A 21,632-nucleotide genomic window follows, 5' to 3' on the forward strand; every position below is an offset into this window, starting at 1 on the left:
ATGCCCCCTCTCGTGCCATCTAGCATGTGGGCGCTTGAAGCAACACTGCTTTTGGCACGAGAATCTTTTTCATAAACAATTGTTGGAACTGCTTACGGACTCACCTAATTAAGGCTCTAAAAAGACGGCTCGAGTAGACATGCCGTTTCCCGAAAAAGGTAATGATGGCAGTTCCATCCCAAAAAAGCGCAACGCTTGGGTTAATCGTAACCGTGCATCTCATCTATATATAAGGGGCTTGGTGAGAGAGTCTTCCTTATTTCTTCTGCTAGCTTTCCCTGTATATGAACTTTTTGCTCTCCCGCTAAGGTTTAACTAAAAATTCAAACTTTCTACCCTTTTTGACTATGACGAACCCAAATTGGTCACTTATCAACTTCGGGGATCTCTCTTCCCTATAGCTGATTAGAGGGAGATTTCACATCCCTGCCAATATTGGGCTTGAGTGGGGGAGATTATCTGACGAGTTGGCCTACAAAGAGGTTACACTCTTCACAATTGGCCAACTTAGGGCCGGTCTCACTCTTCCTCTCCACCCATTATTGAGGGAGTGTCTGATCCACTTCAATTTTGCCCTTGGCCAAGCAGCGCCCATGTTCTATAGAACTGTCATGTACTCTGCCATACTGGCAAAGAGGCATGGATTCGTCTTGAACTGATGGGTGTTTGGGTATTTTTATGAGGTCTATCGCATTCAGGACCAATCTTACTACTACCTCATGACCAGGGACAAGAATGCTCTGATCATCTTCTTCGAGGGGAAAAACAGTGATGATGGTTGGGCTGATCACCATATTAGGGTGCTGGGTGATGAGTGGGACCTTCGTCCTCAAGATGCTAATGGCGAACCAGTGGGGATTCTTATTCCTAGAAAACATACTCATGCACCGACCAGTAAGCATACTCTCTCATGAATTTACAAATCCTCCATAAGTGTTTTCAACTGATTTCTCTTGTTATTATCCCTTAGATGACTCTTCCCCATGGAACCAACTTAATGCAACTGATGTTGCTACTATGGATTTCATCAACAAGATCTCCAAAGACCAGAGGATGCCCTTGGTGGTAGTTCCTAATCCCACCCGCCACCTTAACTATTTCAACATGTCTACCGAAGAACTGTTGGCACTTGCCCCCGGCTTTTCTCCATTTTGGATTAACACTATAAACTTTGGGCACACAGTACTCCTTCCTCTTATAGATCAAGATGTTGGTCTTCTTCCTCCTCCAGGTCAGGACGAATCTTCTCTTAATATTAGAAGAAAAGGAAACCATAAAGAGAAGAATTCTATCGTGAGTTCAAGTGACGTTGCCACATCGGGTACAACTCAGGAGCCTTATTTCAATGATGATTGTGTAATCACTGGTGGGAGGGGCTCTGAACTGCCGAATGAACTTCTGGGTGCTAGCAATTTTAAAGTCGAAGAGAACTGATTCTGCTCTTGCTCCTGGTGTTGCACCCTCAAGTAAGAGAACCAAATTTCATCCTCTATCTGTAGATGAAGAAACATCTTTCAAGGCTCCTGTAAATGTTCCAAGTTCGGGTAAGTTTTCTGAGGAAGTTACTGCACCATTACCAGTTCCAGACCCTCTCCTAGGTTCTGAACAGGCTGGTGACCATGTATCATTGACTGCTAATCCTTCCCTCCCCGATAACCGAAAGGGGAAAGACGTCATTGAGATGGCCACTGTAATTGTTACTCTCCTTCCTCCTCAAGCTGGGGATGAACATAGGAGGAGGAGGGCAGATGATATGCCCTTCTTGCCACAATCCCCAAACTCTCCTGAAAGGGAGATGATCATGGAGATGAGGCATTGGGGCCGACCTAATGAGCTTCATGTTACCAATAAGCACTCAATTAATGATGTTGACATCGTGCTTGGAGTTTATAAGCTCTGAGACTTCCTGTTGATAGAGCTAAAACTAGTATGGCTGGTAATCTGGATCTGTCATTTCACAGATCTGTCATTTATCTTGCCAAGGTAAAACTTCCTTCTCTATACAATGTCTTGTTTTTCTCATTGTGTTACTTACACACCCTATATTCTTTTTCAGTTAGTGAATAACTTCTTGTCCATGAAAGAACCAATCTTTGCGGCCTCAGCCAGTACAGCTACCGATGACATGGCCACTGGTGAGCTAAACTGGGTGAAAGAGGCTGTTGAGAAAAGAGCTGAGGAACTGCAAACCCATGTCGACCAACTTTTGGCCAAAGAGAAAAAGTCAGATGATGGTTTCAGGAACATGAGAAAGACAATTGCCAACCTCCGAAACTCTCTAGATAAGACCCAAAAAAGAGCTGCCGAGGCTACCTATTAGAAAGTGAAGTTCTTGGAGATGTGCTCCCAATTCACCACACTACAAGCAAAGAATGACCAAGTCTAGGGGGAGCTTAACCGTAGGAATACCGAGATGAGAACCCTTAGTCAGGCCATTACTTATGCTAATGAAGTTACGATAGGTTATGAGAGGGCTCTCAAAGAAAAGCATTTACGTTCTGAAAAGAGGGCTGGTGATCTCTTAGCGGAGACCTTTGAGGTCTATTCCAAGGTTGTGCAAGAAGTAAAGAAGAGGTCATCTGAAAATGCTATTCATTTTGCCCTGAGAGTACTTGATGTTTCTGAAGACTCCTTTAATGCAACCAAACAAGTTAAGTTTGAGGAGGCTATTGAGGCTACTGGGTACGTTTCTCAGGTGGATGATCAGGGGCGAGTGACTAACCCTTTCATCTTATTTCTTGACCTGACTACCAGTATCTCAGCGATTCAGAATGAACTTATGCCCGATGCTTCCTCATCTTCTGGAGAAGACATCGATAACGACATGCCTGCCGTCCAGCTTCCTTTTTTGCCTGTGCCCATTTAAGGTGAATGTTCTATTCAACCCTCAACTATCCCAGCCAATCCAACCGCACAGTCAGTTCCTGAGAGTGGTCTAGGAGCTCTTGATGCTAATGCAGTAGCAAGTAGTGATGCTAAACCGAAATTCGATTCTACCCCTGCTCAACAAGCTAAGTAAAGACTTAGCTATTCAGTTCATGATTTAGAAAACATTTATTTTGAAACAATATTTCTATGGGTCTGTAATATTGAGCTATGTTGCTCACATACTATTTACTTAATGAGCTCTGTAGCTCTTCTAGTTTACGCATGCATTTAAAACATTCTATGTTATATAACATATTATGACATAAACTACTATGCATATTCTACCCCTAATGCCCCCAAAGTTCATTTGGAACAACAATAGGTGACCCTAATAGGCTAAACATGTTAAATAAAGGTGTAACCAGAATTTGATCAAGATATCATAGGAGCGATCTAAGTTTAACCATAACTGAAAGCTCGATCGTAATAGAGAAACAGCGTCACAAAGGAGCCGTATGTCTATGCAAAGGTAACTTTGTGCCTTGAGCATGACACTGTGTTTAATAACGATAAGCCATGTTTATTTAAAAAATAAATAGGCTATCGCCAGAGCAACAGTGGTGGAGTCTTCCTTAGCGCAATCATGCCGATATAATTTCAATCCAGTGATCATGTGCTAGGATCTGGATCCAACCCAAATCTCCCTAGCAACCCCCATTAGTGATGTTATGAGAACGCAAGGAACTGGCACACAGTTCGGGCTCCTAAGAACACTATCTCTGGCTCCAAGTTAAGCTGGCATACAGTTTACTGAATAGTTAGTGTGGTTAGATTCCCTAAAGGCTTAACCGATCGAGGATAATCTTAATCCTATAGAACTGGCATACAATTCATGCTACATGGGGACAAGAAGGGAACTGGCATACAGTTCGGCGACCCCAAACACAGTATATTTGGTTCCAAAGCAAATTGGCATACAATATTCTTGAACAGATAATGAGTAGTTAATTCCCTAAAGGCTTAGTCCATTATGGATAATAAATAAAGAGTTAACGCAAGGAAGAGAATAGATTGCAAGGTGAAGAACTTTATTGATAACTGGAGAGAATAAATAATGCATAAAGAAGTATGAAATAACAATTTACTAATAGTATTTGTGGAGGTGCTCTGCGTTCCATGGTTTGACAAGAACGTCCCCTTTAACATTATGTAAGTAGTAAAAACCAGTTCGGCCGACCTTGTCAACGATGTAGGGTCCCTCCTAGTTGGGCCCAAGCTTGTCGTTATGCTCCGGGATCTCATGAAGAACTAGATCTCCATATTTGAAAGCCCGAATTCGGACTCTCTTGTCGTATGATCTCTTTAGAATCTGCTGGTTGGCAACCAAATGCAATGTGGCGCCTTCCAGCTTTTCATCTAGGAGATCCATTTCTCTACACAACTACTCCTTATTGTCCAGTGTGGGCACAACGTCCGATTTTTGAGTGGGGGCTACTAGTTCGGGAGGTATGACAGCTTCAGTTTCGTAAGTCAGTGAAAATGGAGACTCACTAGTTGATCGTCTGGGTGTAGTAGTACGCCCATAGGACCTTAGGTAATTCCTAGACCCACAAACCTTTTGCATCATCTAGTTTACGCTTCATGTTATCCAACATAACTCTACTGGAGGCCTCAGCCTGGCCATTGCCTTGTGGATATCTTGTGGTTGAAAAAAGATGGGTGATGTGCAACTCTTCACAGAGCTCAGCTTCCGATCCGCTAGTGAACTGTTCCCCATTATCTGAGATGATGACCTTGGGTATGCCAAACCTACAGACAATGTTGTTCCAAATGAACTTTCTGACGTCCTATTCACGAATGAAGACGAGGGGAACTGCTTCTATCCACTTAGTGAAGTAGTCCGTCGTGACCAGTAAGAATCTAACATGGCTGGGGATGAGTGGAAAGGGTCCTACAATGTTAGTTCCCCACTGTGCAAATGGCCATGGGCTGGCCAATGGGTGCAGCTCTGTCGCGTGAGCATAGATAAGCAGAGCATGTCGCTGACACTTTTCACATTTGTGGGAAAAAGCTTGTGCATCCTTTTGCATGTAAGGCCAAAAGTACTATTACCTTAGGATCTTGAGAGCGAGTGTTCTACCCCCAATGTGGTTGCCACAAACTCCTTCGTGAACCTTTTGCATGACTTGTTCAACAAGGTTCGGGGGGAGACATCATATGCGAGGCCCCAGGAACGACTTCTTGTATTGATCATCCCCAATGAGGGTGAATCTTAGTACCTTCCAAGTAGGCGCCTTGCCATCTTCCTAATTTCTAGGAGTGTCCCGTCCTTAAGGTAAGCCTTGTATGGATCCATCCAATTTGATGTGGTAACTGGAATAACACAAACTGCTATAACATTGGGTACATGGATGCTAGGTTTGTCCTGGAACTCAATAGGGATGGAGTGAGACTCGCAGTTACCCAACATTAAGGCAACATATGCCAGCGCATCAACATGTCAATTTTCTGCGGGGTAGTTAATAAAACTGAATATTCTCGAACTTACTCAGAAGACCGCTTACTAATTCCAAGTATTTTGCCATTCATTCATCTCTGGCCTCGTAACCTCCATCAACTTAGAACACAACCAGTTGTGAGTCACTAAAAATGGTGAGGTGTGTTAAGCCCAGGTCGAGAGCCATCGTGAGGCTATCATGAGTCATCTCATACTCTGCTTCATTGTTAGAGGCATTCCAACCTAACCGAATAGATTTCTCCAGTCGCATGTTGTCAGGAGTAACTAACACAGCTCCAACACCTGCGCCTCTGTCATTTGAAGATCCATCCACAAACAATCGCCATCCGGAGCATGGCTCCCAAGGCTCTGGACATTCACTTGGATATTCCGGTAGGGCACTATCATCTGAACTCAGGGTTGTTGAGTCGTACCTAGTATAAGTCATTAGGAAATCTCCTAAGAATTTTGCAAGTACCTGACCTTTCTCTGAGATTCTTGGGACATACATTATATCATACTTTGTCAGTTGCACTGACCACTTAGCTAACCTTCCTAACCTGTTCGGTCTTTCCAGAACTGATTGTAACTGGTATTCTGAGATTACTTTGATAGTGTGGGACTGGAAATATGGTCGTAATTTCTCTGCCGCAAAAATGATGGCTAAAGCGACTCTTTCAAGGTTGGGATACCTTGTCTCTACCGGTAGGAGCATTCGACTTAAGAAATAGATAAGTTTTTCAACCTTCTTTTCATCCACACATATAAATATCGAACTGGTACCGTAGTCAGATGAAAAGAGATAAAGACCCAGAACTTCTCCCTTAACTAGCTTGGAAAGGATTGGTGGTGACTCCAGGTACATTTTGAGTTGATCGGATGCTTTTTGGTAGTCTCCTGTCCATGCAAATGAGGTATTTTTTTGTAGTAATTAGAACAGAGGCCTGCACTTATCTATACTCTTGGAAATGAACCTGTTCAGAGCTGCTAGCCTACCTGTAACCTTTTGGACCTTTTTCATGTTTTTAGGTGAAGGCATTTCTATAAGCGCCCGGATCTAATCTGGGTTTGCCTCGATTCCTCGCTTAGTAACCAGATACTCTAAGAACTTCCCTAATGAGACAGCAAAAGTACATTTCACTAGGTTGAGTTTCATGAGATATTCTCGTAGAATGTCAAATGCACGTTTCAGGTGGGAGAGGTGATCTTCACGTCTTAGGCTTTTCATCAAGAGATCGTCTACATACACTTCCATAATATCGTCTATTAATCCCTCAAACATCTTGTTTACCAAATGTTGGTACGTGGCGCCCGCATTTTTTAGTCCGAATGGCACGACCTGATAGCAATACATGCTATCCTCAGTTGTGAAACTAACATGCTTATGGTATTCCTCATGTAATGGGATCTGGTTGTAGCTGGACGACCCATCTATGAAGGATAATAATTCATGTCCAGCCGTTGCATCCACCAATTTTTCAATTTGTGGCAGAGGGTAACTGTCTTTTGGATACGTGCGGTTCAGATCTGTAAAGTCGATATAGATTCTCCATGACCCATTCTTCTTATGTACTGGGACAATGTTAGAAATTCAGGTGGGGAAATTGATTTCCCTGACAAAATTAGCTGCCTTCAGCTTCTCAACTTCAGCTTTCACTGCTTTGGATGTATCAGCACCTATTTTCCTCGGTTTCTATTTGACTACTACTGCATCACTGCACACATTTAGCCGGTGACATGCCATATGCAGGTCAATTCTTGACATTTCTTCGATTGACCAAGCAAATACATCCTTGTGTTCTTGGAGAAAGTGTATTAGAGCCTGGCGTTCTTCAGAACTCAACAAGGTGCCGATGAAAGAGGTTTTGGGCATGCTTCCTCGCACGATTTCCACTTCCTCTAAAGGCTCCAGTGGGGGGATCCTCCATCTCTCTTGGGACCAGGTCTGGGAGAGGGGGGATCCAACTGTAATTGCTATTTGGCAGGTTGCCCTACATCCATTGGTTCGAAAGGGAGTGGGGACTGGTTTGTCGCCAGTGCGTCACATGTTTTGGTAGCCACCTTATCTCCTATAATTGTCTCAATTTTCTCATTGTGCTAGAATTTTAGACATTGGTGATAGGTGATGGGAACAGTGCGGAGTCTATGTAGTCAGGTCTAGCCCAGGATCATATGATAAGGTGTGTTAGTTTTTACCATAACAAAATTTATGATGAGGGTTACCAGACTAGTAGCAACGGGTAGCTGGACCTCCCCAACTGTTAGGGCTTGTCTATGCTGAACCCATATAAGTTAGAGTTGGTGGCGACCATCTCTGAGTTAGGAATCTGCAGTTCTTTGAATATGTCATAGTATAACATATCTGCCGAACTTCCTAGATCAACCAATATGCAATGCAAATCGTAGTCTCCAAAAGGAAGTGTAAGAACTAGTACGTCCTCATGCGGACTCTAGATGCTGAGACAGTCGACCTCAGTGAATAGGATGAAGGGATCTTTGTGGGGCAACATATTAACTTGAGAGCAATCCACAATCAATTCGTTGTTCATGATCCTCAATTACTTTGCGACGCATATTTGGTATCGCGCACCCTTCTCTCTTTGACCTATCCACTTCGCTTGCTTGCCTTTCCTGAAATCATGTTTATCTAGACACAGCCATTAAGTGGTCCAGTACTTGGGGGATCCTGAACTAACGTGTTGATCTCCTCTGGTTTACTGCGTTCACCTGCTCATGTGCTACAAATATTTTAAAGTACCCCTTCTCAATCAGATCCTGTTGTTCATTTTCCAGGGTTCTACAGGCCTTGGTACTGTGACCCTTACTGTTGTGGAATTTGCAGTAAGTGCACTGGTCTCTACTACCCAAGGAGATTGGCTTAAGTGGAGCTACCCATTTGAGGTAGCGCTGGTTCTTGATCGAGTCCAGGACCTTGTCTGGCATTTTGTTCAGAAGAGCGAAGTTTCTATTCATCGAGGGAAGAGCTTCTTCAGCTCCTTCCATCCGTGGCTTCTTTTATGGTTTTCCATCTCCATTGCTGGCTAAATTTTGAATGTGCCCTCTTGGCATTTGTCCCTTTGATGGGAATTCAGCCCTTTGGCGACCACGATGGCGGTCTCTATTTGGCTTTTGAGGTGAAGAATTCTTATGCCCCTCTCGTGGGACCACAGGGGTTGGCCGATTAGTCTTCTTTGCTTCCTGATGTATGTTCAGGACATTCTCCACCTACCCTGGATGCGTTTCGACTCTGTCTAGGAGTTCCTCCAAATCACGGGGTGGTTTCCTGGAGAAGGACCCAAATAAGGTGTTGTTTTCATCTAACCCTTGTTTGAAAGCTATTATAGTAGTCTGTTCATCACAAGACTCTATCTGGATTGAGATTTCCATAAACCGTTGTATGTAGGATCTCAATGCCTCTCCATCCTTTTTCCTAATGATGAACAGTGCATCAATCCGTTTTGATTGGTGCTTGTTACACGAGTATCTGTCGATGAAGGTTTTAAATAGCTTTTCTGAGGACCTGATCTGCCGCTCAGGTAACCTGTGGTATCACTGGAGCATGGATCCAGATAGGGAAGCTTTGAACTCTTGACATATGACGTGGTCATACCTTTCATATTGTCCTATGGTGTCACGATATCTGAATACATGATCCACCGGATCTAACTTGCCACTGAAGATACTGAACTTCAGTTATTTATAGTTGTGGGGATAGGGCTTTCTCATTACTCGTGATGAGAAAAGAGATCTACCTGCCCCCATTATAGTGGATTGAACAAGGAAGTCTTGTATTTTTCTTCCTTTACCAGTCATCCTATGCATCTGATGGATCAGGTCATTTTTCTCAGTCTCCCATACGCTTTCTTTGGTAGAAAGTCCCTTGTTCTGGATTCTTTTTTAGTGTCGAGGGTTGACATCGCGATCTTGGTCAGTTGACTCTGATTTTGATGCCGAATCCAAGTGCTCATCCGAATTACTATACTCTAATTTTGATGGTTCGTCAAACTGGATCCCCACGCCTTGGGTTTCTAGCTCGACCGCCCTCTGGAAGGCCTTCACCATTGAGATCGATGAGCGTCTGCTCTTTCCCTGTGTCAAATTAATACAAATGCCTCAGCAACTGTACTTCTCGCTCAAGGTTTCTTCTTTGCCGTTCCAGAGCCTGTACCGCCTAGCTTGCCTAAACAGACTCTGGGTTGGTAAGAATAGCATTTTCACCATTTTGGCATTCTCCTTGAGCGTCATTACCAGGGCCTGCACCGGGAGCAACTAGTACGTCGGTGCTAGTTACCTATCCTTGAAAGGTATTATTCACATCATGACATTCTCCCATCTTTCAGGCATCTTGTTTTCTTCTTCTCTAACAGCGATGATGTGGGTGGTAGCGCCACCTTTTGTTTTCTTAGTTCCTGCCATCACAATGTTAAGAGTTTTTAAACTAAATCGATCAACAAAACGAATGTTTACCTGCTTTCGTCCCCACATTCGGCGCCAAAAGATGTAGGGGATTTTCTGAGTATCCCCTGATCCACCATCAGAACGATCAGTGCGACGAGCTCTATCTGTAGGGGAATTTCTGAGTATCCTATGATCCTCTTCTGTGCCATGTGATGAAGAACTTTAGGATAGAAAAGGGAAATGAGATGAGTTGATTGAATAATTATGGTTGAACCACCTTGTGGCTGCCTACGTATCTCCTTGTTTATTTAGAAGAATCAAACCTTATTTTGTGTAGTTCCTAAGAGAAAGTTCATATTGCTTATATAGGAAGAGCCTTGAGAGTCCTAGGATTAGGGTTAACCTCACCGCTTGTGAGTTCCCTTCCATCTTTGCACTCTGCCTTCCTATTAGGAATCCTCTCCTTATGGAAGTCTGAATCTGAACCATATCTTATTAGAGGTAGGTTTTCTTGTTAGTCATAATAACCCATCTAAAAGGTAACTCTTAAATATATGTCATTCTGATTCCTTCCTTATCATCAAAGATCACCCTCTTTAGTTTCCTTCTATTCAAGAACTGTCTTCATTATTTCCTAACGACTTGGAGAACTGGTATATTCAGAGGCAGCTCAATACGTGACTAGCACATGCTTACAACAAGCTCGTGATAAACACGAGATAACTTATTCCCAAAACTAATCCGATGGTTCTCATCTTACTCCGGGTATCCATAGTCCTAGGTCATTTCCCGCCCACGTGTCATCTAGTCAATGACGGGAAATCCCCCTTACATGAGGGATCTCAGAGAGAAGTGTCTTCATTCCATAAAGAGAGCTGATGATCTCTTGGCAGAGACCTCTTAATTCTATTCCAAGGTGGTGCAAGAAGTGAAAAGGAAGTCAGCTGATAATGCTATTTGCTTTGCCTTAAGAGTACTAGATGTTTCTGGAGATTCCTTTAATGCAGCCAAGCAAGTTAAGTTTGAGGAGGCTATCGAGGCTACTGGATATGTTTCTCAGGTCGATTATCAGGGACAAGCGACTAACCCTTTCATCTTATTCCCTGACCTGACTACCAGTATCTCAGCAATTCAGAATGAGCTCATGCCCGATGCTTCCTCATCTTCTGAAGAAGACACTGATGATGACATGCCTGCCGTCCAACTTCCTTTTTTGCATGTGCCTGCTTCAGGTGAATGTTCTGTTCGTCCCTCAATCCGACCACCCAACCTATTCCTAAGAGTGGCCTAGGAGCTCTTAATGCTGGTGCAGTTGCAAGTAGTGATACTGCACCGAAGTTTGATTCCACCCCTGCTCAACAAGCTAGGTAAAGACTTATCTATTCAGTTCATGATTAGAAAACATTTATTTTAAAATAATATTTCTATGGGTCTATAATATTGAACTATGTTGCTCACATACTATTTACTTATTAAGCTTTGTAGCTCTTCTAATTTACGCATGCATTTAAAACATTATATGTTATACAACCTATCATGACATGAACTGAGCTTTGCAGCTCTTCTAATTTACACATGTATTTAAAACACTTTCTGCTATACAGCATGTCATGACATGAACTACTATGCATAATCTACCCCTGATGCCCCCAAAGATCATTTGGAACAACAATAGGTGACCCTAATAGGCTAAACAGGTTAAATAAAGGCATAGTCAAAATATGATCAGGATATCATGGGAGCCACTCATATTTAGCCGTAACGAAGTACAATCGGAGTAGAAAAATAACATCCTAGGGAGCCGAATGTCTTACTTGAAAGTAACTTGGTGCCTTGAGCATGACATCGTGTTCAATAACGATAGGTTCATTTTATTTAAAAAATAATTAGGTTATCGCTAGAACAACGATGAGGGAGCCTTCCTCAGCGCAATCATGCCGACATAAGTCCAGGCCAGTGATTGTGTGCCAGAATCTGGATCCAACTCAAATCTTCCCAGCAACCCCGGTAGTGATGTGATGGGAACGAAAAAAACTGGCATACAGTTCAGATTCCCAAGAACACTATCTCTGGTTCCAAGTCAAGCTAGCATACAGTTTACTGAACAGTTAGTGTGGTTAGATTCCCTAAAGGCTCAACCTATCGAGGATTATCTCAGTCTTAAAGAACTGGCGTATAGTTCAAGTTTTATGGGGAAAATAATGGAACTGGCATATAGTTTGGCATCCCTAAACACAGTATCTTGGTCACAAAGCAAATTGGTATACAATTAACATGAAGAGATAATGTTTATTGTATTCCCTTAAGGCTTAATCCATTGCGGATAAAATAAATAAAGAACTTATGCAAGGAAAAGACTCGATTGCAAAGTGAGAATTTTATTGATAACTGGTTGAATAAGATAATGCATAAGAAATCATGAAATAACAAATTACTAAACGTACTTACGGAGGTGCTCTGCGTTCCTTGGTTTGACAAGAATGTCCCCATCAACAATATGTAAGTAGTAAAAACCAGTTCATCTGACCTTGTCAACGATATAAGGTCCCTCCTAGTTGGGCCCAAGCTTGTCATTATGCTATAAGATCTCACGAAGGACCAGATCTCCAGATTTGAATGCTCGAGTTTGGGATTTCTTGTCATATGATATTTTCATAATCTGCTGGTTGGCAGCTAAATGCAATGCGGCCCTCTCGCTTTTTATCTAGGAGATCCATTTCTCTGCATAACAACTCCTTATTGTCTAGTGTGTGCACAACATCAGACTTCTGGGTGGGGGCTACCAGTTCAGGAGGGATGACAGCTTTAGTTCCGTAGGTAAGTGGAAATGAAGACTTACCAGTGGATCGTCTTGGTGTAGTTTGGTATGCCTATAGGACCTGAGATAATTCTTCGACCCATAACCCCTTCGCTTCATCTAGCTTGCGCTTCATGTTATCTAAAATAACTCTATTTGAGGCCTTAGCTTGGCCATTTTCTTGTGGATAGACGTGCGGCTCTTCATAGAGCTCGGCTACTGATCCGCCAGCGAACTGTTGCCCATTATCTGAGATTATGACCTTGGGTATGCCAAACCTACAGACAATGTTATTCCAAATGAACTTTCTGACATCCTATTCTCGAATAAAGACGAGGGGAACTACTTAGCTTCTATCCACTTGGTGAAGTAGTCAGTTTCCCATTGTGCAAATGGCCATGGGCTGGCCAATGGGTGCAGTTCTATTGTGGGAGCATGAATAAGCGGAGCACGTTGCTGACACTTGTCACATTTTCTTGCAAAAACTTGTGCATCCTTTTGCATGTAAGGCCAAAAGTGCCCCTACCTTAGGATCTTGAAAGCAAGTGTTCTGCCCCTAGCGTGGTTGCCACAAATTCCTTCGTGTACCTCTCGCATGACCTGTTCAACAAGGTCAGGGGAGATACATCCCAGGTGAGGCCCCAAGAACGACTTCTTGTAAAGATCATCCCCAATGAGGGTGAATTTTGGCACCTTTGCCAGCAGCTGCCTTGCCATATTCTAATCCTCCATTAGTGTCTCGTCCCTAAGGTAAGTCCTGTATGGATCCATCCAGTTTGGTATGGTTGTTGGAATAACACAAACTGTAGTAACATTGGGCACATGGATGCTTGGTTTGTCCTGAAACTCTATAGATATGGAGCGAGACTCGCAGTTGCCCAACATCGAGGCAACATATGCCAACGCATTTGAGTGTCGATTTTCTGAGCAGGGAAGTTGATAAAACTGAACATTCTCGAACTTGCTCTAAAGAATCCTTACCAGTTCTAGGTATTTTGCCATCCGTTCATCTCTGGCCTTGTAACCTCCATCAACTTTAAACACAACTAGCTGGGAATCACTAAAAATAGTGAGGTGTGCTAAACTTAAGTCGAGAGCCATGGTGAGGCCATCAAGGGTCGCCTCATACTCTGCTTGATTGTTAGAGGCATTCCAACCTAGCCAAATGAATTTCTCCAGTCGCATGTTATGAGGAGTAACTAAAACAGCTCCAACTCCTGCACCTCTGTCATTTGAAGATCCATCCACAAACAATCGCCATCCGGAGCGTTGCTCCCAAGGGTCTGGACACGAAATTGGAGATTCTGGCAGGGTACTATCATCTGAACTCGGAATTGTTGAGTCTTACCCAGTGTAAGTCATTGGGAAATCTCCCAAGAACTCTGCCAAAGCTTGACCTTTCTTCGAGATTCGTGGGATGTAGATTATATCATACTCTAACAGTTGCACAAACCACTTAGCTAACCTTTCGAACTTGTTCGGTCTTTCCAAAACTGATCGTAATTGGTATTCTGAGATCACTCTGATAGTATGAGACTAGGAGTATGGTTGTAACTTCTCTGCCTAAAAAATGAGAGCTAACACGACTTTTTCGAGCTTAGGGTACCTTGTTTCTGCTGGTAGGAGCGTTCGACTCAAGAAATAGATAGACTTCTCCACCTTCTTTTTATTCACGTGTATCAATACAGAACTAATACCGTAGTCAGATGAAGAGAGATAAAGACCCAGGACTTCTCTATCAACTAGTTTGGAAAGGATTGGTGGTAAACCCCAGGTACATTTTGAGTTGATCGAATGCTTTCTAGCAGTCTTCCGTCCAAGCAAATGAGGTATTCTTTCAAAGTAATTAGAACAAAGGTATGCACTTATCTAAACTCTTGGAAATGAACTTGTTCAAGGCTGCCAGTTTGCATATAACTCTTTGGACATTTTTCATGTTTTTAGGTGAAGGCATTTCTATAAGTGCCCGAATCTGATTTGGATTTGCCTCGATCCCTCGCTTAGTAACCAAATACCCTAAAAACTTCCCTGATGAGACAGCAAAAGCACATTTCGCGGGGTTGAGTTTCATACGATACTCTCGTAGAATATCGAATGCTCATTTCAGGTGAGAGAGAAGATCTCCACGCCTTAGGCTCTTGATCAAGAGGTCATCTAAATATACTTCCACAATATCACCTATCAACCCCTCGAACATCTTGTTTACCAAACGTTGGTATGTGGCGTCGGCATTTTTTAATCCGAATGGCATGACCTGATAACAGTACAGGCCATACTCGGTTATGAAACTAGCATGCTTATGGTCCTCATCATGCAATGGGATCTGGTTGTAGCCGGATGACCCATCTGTGAAGGATAACAATTCATGTCCAGCCATTGTGATAATTGTAAAATACTAGTTTTATCTACTCTTAACTAGTTATGATATGAATAAGTAAAACTAAATACTATTTTACGCTATGATGATCAAAGTTATCTACTCTTGGTTATCGTAAAATATGTGGAGTAGAGAATTCGTTCCACTCCTAGCTTCTTTAAACGTAAGTTTCCGCTAGTTTAATCGATTCCAACAAAACGAATGAGAGTAATGAAATGAAATTATACTAATATGGTGATTGAACTAATTTAGATGTTTTAACTTATACTATGATAATTTAATACTAAAATGTGAATATGGAGAAGGGATTAGGGGAATTTGATTCCACTTGATGTATTCCTAATATGCTAGTGTAGATTATTGCAATCCTAACCAAATAAAATTAAGTGTTTGATCCCTAATTACTCATGGAAATCTTTGCCAACTAATAATTGGCATGTGAGGAAGTTCAACCTATTCTCATGGCGAATCAACTAACCTACTAGAGTGAAACTCTTAAAAAACAATAATCCTAACTAACACATAAAGTCTTCATCAAGCTTCCTCAAACCCCTCTAATAGAGGATTAGCTAGAAGTCATTAGACTATCATTAATATATAAATAAGAAGACGACATAATGAAGAACAAACTTGGATTTTATTAATCTAATTGAATAATGAAGAGCAAATAACTAACTTAACACTAATGAAAGAGTTAATGAATTAAAACCTAGGTCTAAACTAATTAATAACTAAGTTTAGGTTCTAACTAAGTATGTGAGAGTTATGCCTTAGTCATCTTTATATAAGAGATGGCTAGGTTTAAAATTTCGTGCATGGGCTTTGGAGCCATAGTTTGGGTCCTTTAATCAAGCCCAAAACCTAATTACTTAAGTCCAAAAAGGGTTTCTCTGCTGGAAATTACTACAACAGCCTTTTTGTCCACATATGCTCCTCTGATTGGGTCAAAACTTGGACCATTAGAAACCTATTTCCGAGCCGGTCGTTTTGACATATAATAGACCTAATTCCGAGGTCTGAGTCCAAAGATACGGCCGTAAAAGTTCTATTGACTTTTCTGCTCTATTTCTGCTCGCGTTAACTTTGACTTTTCAGCTTTAACCGGGCTTTAAAAAGGCTTTTTTCTCCTTGAATCTTGGCCTTTAATTATAGAACTTCTTAGCAACCAACCTTTGCTCCTTCATCTCACAAAAGTGACATATTTCTTCACATATTTGACTCCAATGCCTGAAATACATAAGCGCACGTAAACAGTACTAACTCATATTTATTACACACATAATTGGTCTAAATGTAATATTATTAAGGGGTTAAAACTATAGTTTGGGGCTCTTATCAAACCACCCCCAAACAGCATTTTGCTTGTCCTCAAGCAAATATGAGAAATTAATATAAGTGACCAAAATTGGAGTTCTAACTAATCTATTTTCGCCGAGTGCAATTGCATTGACTATATGCAATAAGGCTTTAAACCACTAGGAATTTCCTAGTAGACGAGTTATAGTCTCGTGAGAGTTTTCCAGAGAAGGTACTCACAAACTTCATCTATACTACAACGACTAAGAAATAAAATTACTGTTTCCTACTTTATTCTCAGATATCTATACATCTCATGAGCAATGAATACAGAATAATCAAGTCGAAATCTAAATTAATACGTGCATAATAATCAAGCATCTACGGATAAACATATATATATAATGAACTATGTTATGAAATGCAATAACAGGTCCATTTCTGAAACTTTGGAATAGCGTCCTTAAATAGGTCCTACATATAAGTCAAGACAAAAACACTCTGAGTTTTCCACTCAAGTTTCGCTCACTCTAGTGCATAGTGGGCAATGACATACAAGAAAGCCGAAGTCGATCAAACACATCTGCCACTTACTATCATACTAACCTATTCCTAATTGAGCTAAAGGTTTTTATTAGGTGTTGCGGGGATTAGGTGATGGTTTACGAATGAAAGAAATGGATATTCAAAAAGAAAAACTCTGAGATAATAAAGTCTTCATATTATGTAACTAGAGAAAACCTTGTTCTTACTTTGCTTCTACACTTTGTTTACATCCTTAGCCATTTTTTTTTTCTTTTGGCTTTTGACTCCTTTGATTCTGTTTTCAGAGTTCTAACTTCTAATTTTCTTTTATTTTTCTTTTCTTTGGATGGAAAATTTCCTTTCCTTATTTGAAGCAACAAACAAATTCTTGGTTTCACAGGTCTTTCTCTTTTCTATTCTTCATTTCATCTCTATTCTCAAACTCATTCAAAATTGGGTAAGTTTTTTTTTTTTTTTTTTTGTTTTGTAAAAGGTAAAGGATTTGCGGTTTATGAAAGGCTAAAGAAAGGCTCAGAGGGGCGACTAGCGGAAAATAAGTTCATAAGGTTTGAATTTCTGGATATATTGATCCAAAAAGGGGCTTAATTCTCGTTTAGGATATGGTATAGTGATCAAGCAAGTGGACGTGTAATTTCTCTATTCGAAATTTACTCCTCCCTTGTGTCATTTCTCAAATATTTCACTCATATAAGGTTTTAGGCTATATTTTCATAGGATTTGTAGAATAAATACTCTAGCCTAGATTTCAGAAACTTACTGCCAAACAATCATAGATACTCATGCAATATATTTATACAAATATGCAATAATTATTACCTACATATTAACCTAAATTTCTAAAAACTATTCTAATATAAGAGCTAATGTGAAATATCTAGACTATTATCATCATGGAGAAAGAAACAATACCAGTATTCCTAAGTGTATAGCATAAACTTTTTATTTATATTTTTGAGTTTTTGAATTTTTTATTAGGAAACAAGTGCATATTAAACATATATATATCCTAATAGGTGTCTTAAATTACTCGTGTTTCTATGCCTTGAATTTTTGAATTTTTTACTAGAAAATAAGTGCATATTAAACATATATATATCCTAATAGGTGTCTTAAATTACTTGTGTTTCTATGTGACCCCCAAACAAGAACATGCTTTGTCCTCAAAGTATTAAAATAAGAAGGGTAGGAAATACCATAGAAATGCGTGAAAATTGAAGAACACCTGCAAAACAAATTTAGAACATACTAATATAGATAAACAAAACAGACGCAACTCTATATGGGAACATAAGCAGACACGAACAAAAAGTAAAACTTACCTCATATCCAGCATTTAATTGTTTTCTTCCTCTTCTATGAAGAATTGAGGTTCCTTGGCATCCTACCACGCCATGATTATTTGGCAGGTCTCACGCCATTTATCATCTACAATCGCTAACCTGTTAAGCGCCACTTGGTCGGATGGGCTGTAAGGGGCAACCCAATTAGGTTGTAGCCTCCACCCCGGCCAAGTCATTGCACAGAAAGAATGTATAATGCAGTTGGTGGGTCTCACAATGTCAACCCCAACCCAATCCGTGAAACGGGCACAAAACTCTGGAAAGAAACATAACATGATACGACAAACTAAGACAAGCATAAGAAGATACTTATGCCTCATACTATGGGCTCGTGCTAAACTAGAAACTAAGGTCTGGGGAAGGTCATAGAGCATACGTCCCTCAGCTAAAGCAAAGAAAACGTCACAAGTGGTGTCATTCACAAAAGAAAAACGTCATTCCCCTAGTATGTTTAGCATGATAAAAAACATCATCATGCCCACGTTAAGGGACAAGCTACCAAGGGCTACGTTATATTGCCCTTGGTCCTCAACACGGAAAATTCCTGCCCCATAGGTCTCATGTAAAAACTCATAGTTGTAAACATAGAAATTATCAACTAAATAGCCCCATGAGTCTTGAACTTCAGTAGGCATAGAAAGCCCAGTAGCAAATGCCAATAAGAAGTTGGTTATATCCATTGTTTCATCCCCAATGGTGACGGAGAACACTTGTTCTCCATCCATGCGATAAAAAAACTTACAATGGTCATAGAAATACGAAGTAAGCATAGGAGAATACAGTTCATTAGAGCTTACCATTAGAGGCTATCATCCCGCCTTTATAATTAAGCCGCGGAACCAAGACCCATAGGTGTCGTTCATGAACAAATCTTCGAAATACTACTCCGGTATGATCCGAGGTCACTTCATATCAAACAAACACACTCTAGAACTGCTGAGAACAACTTCGGAAGAACCTACAAAAAATTAGAATTTGAAGTGGTTGCGGAGGTGAAGGGTCCGGGCGCGCTCAAGATTGCATGTGTGAAGGCGCGGGCGCGCTCTTGCTTGACGAGAGTTCCAGTGTTTTTAGGGCATGTGTGCTCAAACTTTAAGCAAAATAAGGCGTGCGCTCTCCGTGTACCAGAAATGCTCTGAAGTGAAGTGAAGATAAAAGTGAGATGTGCAAAGTGAGAGTTGTGGTTTTAAGTTTAGAGTGAACCAAAGATTTATAGAGAACTGGTTTCTTAATCTAACTTCCACAAGTTGCCCAAATTGTTAAGGTAACTTGATGGAAACAGAAAATTTCTAAATCCAAAATAGAAACAGACCAGATGCAAACTCCAAAATCAAACCAATAACTTTTTGGCTTGAAACTAAAATAGCAACCATCCAATCACTACTCATTGATGTTTCACCAAACAACACTAGCTAATTCTAGCTACATCAAATTAGCAACATTCTCACATAATTCAATCATTATCAAGCAGGCAATAATATTTCGACAAAAAACACGTGGATATGATTAGAGGCATTGCTAAAATAAAGAAGTCCACCCCCAAACAAATTGGAAGGGTGCAATTCACGATACAAAATATAGCATATGTCAGAATTTAAAACAACTTCAAATTTAAAATAACAAATACATAATTCAACATTAACTACTTAACTAAATAATTTGGAATCAAAATCTACTAAAAATAGAGAAAAATAAACTTAACACAACAATAATACAATAAAACTAGCCACGAGACGAGGATGGGCCAGAATCATCTGTCCTGCGTTGAAGATGCTCATGCCTCCCAGATTCGTCAGAAGAAGAACCCTCGTGAGGTAGCAAGCGTCGAAGAACTTCTACTTTAAATCTTTGTTGTTGCTCTTTAAATGCATCCATGGCCTCCCAACGCTCCTCATTGGACAGAGAGAGAGACTCCATGTTATCTTGGATATCCTGGTGATTATCACTGAGAAACTAAATATTCTCCTGAAGTTTGTCTTAGTTATTGATATGTGTGTCTTGCCGAGTCTGAATGGCCTCACAGAGGTCATCAATAGAACGCTGGCCTGTTCGAATCGCCTCATACTGAGTATAGAGAGTTCGCAGGCCCCTATGAAGTAAGGAAAAATGGGCTCTATCAGTAGTAGCTGACGCCAAAGCTCATGCATCAAAACAGGCAGCATCATCCTCCTCCTCCGACTCTATTTCAGCAGCCAACACTTCAGGCACATTCCAATCTTTTTGAACACACTCTCTATAAATCCGGGAATTCTCATGCACCTTCAACATAACCTTATCCGAACCCGGCACACATCCCCACAACAACATTACCTTCGTTATCAACAGAGGGAAAGCGGCGGTAGTACCACCAATTCTGATAATCTCATTAATTATAAACTCAAACAAACAAAACCCATACCTTCGGGTCTGTAGAGTTCATAGAACGTGCAAATAATTCGAACTGATGTCACTGACTTTCGTGGTGGAAATGACGTTCCTACCAACCCACTGAGCCACGGCTAGCTGGTTCCTCCTCAAAGACTTCTAACGAACACAATGCGAACTCTCATTGTATCGTCATTCTAAGACTATCTCTGTCATTAGCGGTGTTATACCCCCAAACTGAGATTGTTGCATCGTGAGTACAACACTTCTTTCCTCAATGCCAGTAATCTCAGCCAACCTCCCTCTAGTTAATTCCCTTTGACCATCATCCAAATCCAGAAAAACCCTATTACCCTCAACCTTCCTGTTCTTGTATAAAGACAAAACCAAATCCGGGTAATAAAAATCCTCAGTCGAGTACCACAAACTATCCCACTTACTAACGTGCATTTCTGCATCAAAAAATGGTGTAAACTGAGCACTAGTAAAAATTTGTTCTGGAAGGATTTTTGGGGTTCGAGGATTCATGACTACTAGAATTGAAATTTTTGGTGATGGTGAACTTGGGTTATGAATGAAAATGACTCGGTTCAAATTTGGGGGGCAGCTGTGTAGAGGTAAAGGCGTGTATGCGCTTATACTATGCGTTGTTAGAGGGAGTGCGCGCGCAAGGTGGTTCAATGTCAGTAAGGGTTTAGAGATGTGGAGGTGGAGAAGAGAGAAGAAAACGTGATTGGGTTTTAAAAGGGGGTCACGTGGGAGGCACGTGACCGCGTAGTTTTTTTTTTTGGGCCCAAGCCCAAAACAAAATAGATAATACCCATTTTGTCCCATGCCTTGTATATCTTAAAACTGAGATACCCGATTCGTTAACGGTCTGATTTTTGCGAATGAGTTATGAAAACGATCAGCAAAGAGAGTATAATCCAATGATCTATAAAAAAAACTCAAATCTAACTGTGGTTGACATATAAGAAAATAGAAAATGCCTCAAAGTATGTGAATAACATAAGTTTTGTGCGCAAAAGGAATCTAAATTCATTGATAGTGTCAACCCGAATCAAAATACGACTAAACAACATAAACAACAAGAATAGGAAGTTGAGTGATCAAGAATAGAAAGACCAACACCCACCCCCAAACAAATTT

The sequence above is a fragment of the Coptis chinensis genome, chromosome 9 (assembly GCF_015680905.1).
Source record: "Coptis chinensis isolate HL-2020 chromosome 9, ASM1568090v1, whole genome shotgun sequence".
In the NCBI taxonomy this organism is placed as follows: Eukaryota; Viridiplantae; Streptophyta; class Magnoliopsida; order Ranunculales; family Ranunculaceae; genus Coptis; species Coptis chinensis.